This window comes from Equus quagga, chromosome 1 (genome assembly GCF_021613505.1).
Source record: "Equus quagga isolate Etosha38 chromosome 1, UCLA_HA_Equagga_1.0, whole genome shotgun sequence".
Classification (NCBI taxonomy): domain Eukaryota; kingdom Metazoa; phylum Chordata; class Mammalia; order Perissodactyla; family Equidae; genus Equus; species Equus quagga.
In genome coordinates, this window is record NC_060267.1 from 75,245,675 (window position 1) to 75,249,991 (window position 4,317).

Genomic DNA, 4,317 nt, shown 5'->3' on the forward strand with positions numbered 1-4,317 from the left:
GACGTACCCCCGACGGAACGGAAGTCCCGCCTCCACCAGACCCAACAGCCACTGCCCACGGCGATTCGTATCTTATCGGCCGCCTCGGTGCAGACGCAACTTCCTTTCCGAAGAGCGGCAGCCGACGAGGCTCACGGGAAATGCAGGCCGCAATGTTGTAGGCGGGGCCCGAGCGGGGCGGGGCCCTGGTGGGGCGGGCGCGGTGACCTATCCCGCAGGCTCAGCTGGGCAGGGGCGGGGCCGGAGACTAGCGGCATCCCCAGCTCCGGGGATGGCTGTTTCGTCAAGGCCGCTGGTCGGATAAAAGCCATCAGCTCGCCGGTCCTACGATGGTGTGAATCCACTTCGTCTGGGACTGAGGCGCGGCCACCGTCGGGTCTTGGAGAGCGAGACTTTCATAGGTTGGGCTTGCTTTCAGGATTCACCAACCATCTCGGGTTGTACACACCCTTACAAATCCCAGGAATATTTTTCTTTTATAATTTACGTATTTATAGATAAGAAAAGCACTAAACATGTAGAAGTTTTTACTACTGTGTAATAATCCCCATGTAAGAAATGGCTGTGCCACATCTCGGAACGGTTAAGACGCTCCTGGTGGGATCACCTGATGCCTGATTACCGCACAATAGATCTACATATTTACGTTGAAAGGTGACCGTATATTGATGTGTGTCACCTGTTCGGTGCTCCTTAACTCCTGTTAGGCATCTTTTCCAGGATTTGAACATATGTTCTTAATAATCGATGTTTGCTCAATGGTAAATGTTTGTGATGCACAATTTTGTTGTGCATGGATCTGTGACTGAAATGATAACATCACCAAGCATTTATTGAGTGCCCTTTGCGTGCTAGGTGCTTCTTGCGCATTAGCCCCGGTCCTGTCATTCCTTGATTTATATATCATTTCTATATTTATATTTATTTATGATTTATATATGAAACTGAGGAATGTTGAGCTACTTTATGTGAAATGGCAGGCTGAGTTTCGAAGGACTGAAGGTCTGCCAGATGCTAAGGCCCAGGTTCTTAAATCTCACACATTGTCTCTGCCCTGGAGGAAGGAATTCCTCTGAGACCTGCTCTTGCTGACTTCTTTAATCTAGTTGTAAAGAATAACACATGAGCATTTTGGTAGTCGGCCAGGACTCCTTTTCAGGGAAGACTTTTTGAGTCCTGGCCTGACTAAAAAGATGATGGACGTGTACATGGTGACACAACCTAAGGAGAACTTTCTGGTTTTAGGTGGCCTAACTAGATGACACAAAAACTAAGGCATAAGAAGGCTCCAGTCCAAGTCCCAAATGGACACTCTGAACAAAGCTTATTTAAGGAGAAAAAAAAAAAAAAGAGAGAGAGTTCTACCCTCAGAACAACATTTTGTAATTTCCTGGCAAGTTTAGCTTCCCAGGGTTGGGAGAACATCATCAGAAGAAAAATAAATTTGACTTGCTCTTGATTCTTTTGCCCTTTATTCGGTGGGTGTTAGCCCTTGAACCCCTCTACCTTCTCCTTGAGAGATTTTGGAACTTCTGCCTCACAAGAATTTTAACATATTGGTGAACAGTGGGTCAGCTTACCTGAGTTCAGATCCCAGCTCTGACACTTAATGATTGTGAGCCTTTGTTTAACCTGACAGTGCTTCTGTTCTGTCATCTATAAAAGGGAAATAAAAATAAGTGAGTGACCACTTCACACCCATTAGATGGCTACTATCAAAAAACCAGAAAATAAAATAACAAGTGTAGGGGCTGGCTCCGTGGCCAAGTGGTTAAGTTCGCACGCTCCGCTGCAGGCGGCCCAGTGTTTCGTTGGTTCAAATCCTGGGCGCGGACATGGCACCACTCATCAAACCACGCTGAGGCAGCGTCCCACATGCCACAACTAGAAGGACCCACAACTAAAAATATACAACTATGTACCGGGGGGGCTTTGGGGAGAAAAAGGGGGAAAAAAAATCTTAAAAAAAAATAAATAACAAGTGTTACCGAACCAGGTTCGTTTTTGCCTGTCGCCCAGAAAACCAAACACCGAGATGACGAGATTGCAGCAGAGAGAGGGTTTCAATCACAAGGCAGCCAAGCGAGGAAGCGGAAGAACGAGTCTCAGATCCGCCTCCTTGAAAATGGGGACTCAGGGATATTTATGGGGTAAGGGGCAAAGTGGTCTGAAATGTGGAGATAGGTGATTGGAGGTGAGGAGAGGTAAGGTAATTGATGATATGCGCAAGCGTCGTCAGACTCCATGCCTCTACATAGGACGCGTGCTCACAAAATAGTGACGTCAGCGTGATCTGAGGGTGGAGTTTTTAGCCTCTTCACGTCAAAAGGTCACTCACTTCTCAGGCATCCACGCAGGCCCAGTTGATGGGTTGGTGGTCTCAATCGGCCTGAACTGTACAAAGGGGTCCTAATTCCTGAAAAGCAGCTCAAACACCCATTACCATGGTGACCCAGGCGCCAGGGAGATGTTATCTATAAGAGCCCAGTGGGAGTCGATAGCATGTTGCCTAAACAGCACAGTTAACAATGGGTGGGTGAACAACTAAAGGCTATAATCAGTAATTGCAAAAAAGAAAAAAAACTTTAGTTACTAGCTACCTAATCATCAATGGCCAACTGTTTACCAGTTTCGCAAGTGTTGGCAGAGAAATTGGAACCCCTGTGCACAGTTGGCAGGAATGTAAATTGGTGCAGCTGCTGTGGAAAACAGTATGGAGGGTGACTCAAAAATTAAAAATAGAATTACCATATAATCTATCAATTCTATTTCTGGGTATATACACAAAAGAATTGAAAGCAGGGCCTCAAAGAGATATTTTTACACTTATGTTCATAGCAGCACTATTCACAACAGCCAAGAGGTGGCAACAACCCAAGTGTCCATCGATGGATGAATGGATAAGCAAAATGTGGTATATACATACAATGGAATATTAGTCAGCCTTAAAAAAGAAGGAAATTCTGACGTATGCTACAGCATACATGAACCTTGAGGACATTATGCTAAGTGAAATAAGCCAGTCACAAAAAGACAAATACTGTGTGATTCCACTTATATGAGGTACTTAGAGTAATCAAAATCATAGAGACAGAAAACGGAATAGAGGTTGCTAGGGGCTGGGGAGAAGGGAACAATGGAGAGTTGTTTAATGGATATACAGTTTCAGTTTTACAAGATGAAAAGAGTTCTGGAGATGGAAGTTGGTGATGGTGGCAACCATGAAAGATCTGTGTTTTACTGGATATCTTGGTACGTCAGTAGGTCAGCTGATAAATACATAGATCCTACATATCTACTAGGGGAAAGTCCAAGACATAAGGAACACATGTTATAGTCCTGTGGCTCTGTTAACTGATAAGGAAATGCCAGGTAGCAGTCTGTGAATTGCTTTGTCTTGAAGCCATTGTGATTATTACACCCCTTCAATATCAAAGTGGAGAGTTGAGAATAGTTCCCAGTTTCTAATTGGAGCCACCCTAACCCTCTTGTGCTGTTTTGTGATCAAATATTTATGGGAAGTGCATTGAGCTAGACAGCCTTTAAAATCAAGTTTGTAGAAGTTTGAGACAATTACTATATTAGTTATCTATTACTTGTAACAAATTACCCCAAAACTTGGCAGCTTAAAACACAAATATTTATTCTCTTATGGTTTCTGAGGGGCTGCAATTGAGGCAGCATGGATGGGTAGTTCTGGTGTAGGATCTTTTGTAAGATTGCGGTCATGATGCTAGCTGGGACTAGAGTTGTTTGAAAGCCCCACGGGATGGAAAGATCTGCTTGCAAGCTCAGTCTTGTGGCTAATAGCAGGAGGCATTAATTCCTCACCACACAGGCCTTTCCATGGAGTTGCTCATGACATGGCAACTCACAGCCAGAACAAGTGATACAGGAGTGAGAGAGAGTGACCAAGAGAGAAGCCACAGTGTCTTTTATAACCTGATCTTGAAAGTGATCAGTTCTGCCGTGTACTGTTGGTCACACAGACCAACCTTGGTACAGTGTGGAGGGGCGACTACAAGACTGTGAATATTGCGAGTTGGGATCACTGGGGACTGTCTTAGTCTGTTCAGGATACTGTAACAGAATACCATAGACTGGATGGCTTATAAACAACAGAAATTTATTTCTCACAGTTCTGGAGGGTGGGAGGTCCAAGATCAACGTGCCAGCATGGTTGGTCTCTGGTGAAGGCCTGCTTCCTCATTTATAGATGGCTGTCTTTTTGCAACAACGTCACATGGTAGTAGAGGTGAGAGATCTCTCTGGAGTTTCTTTTATAAGGGCACTAATCCCATTTATGAAGGTTCTGCC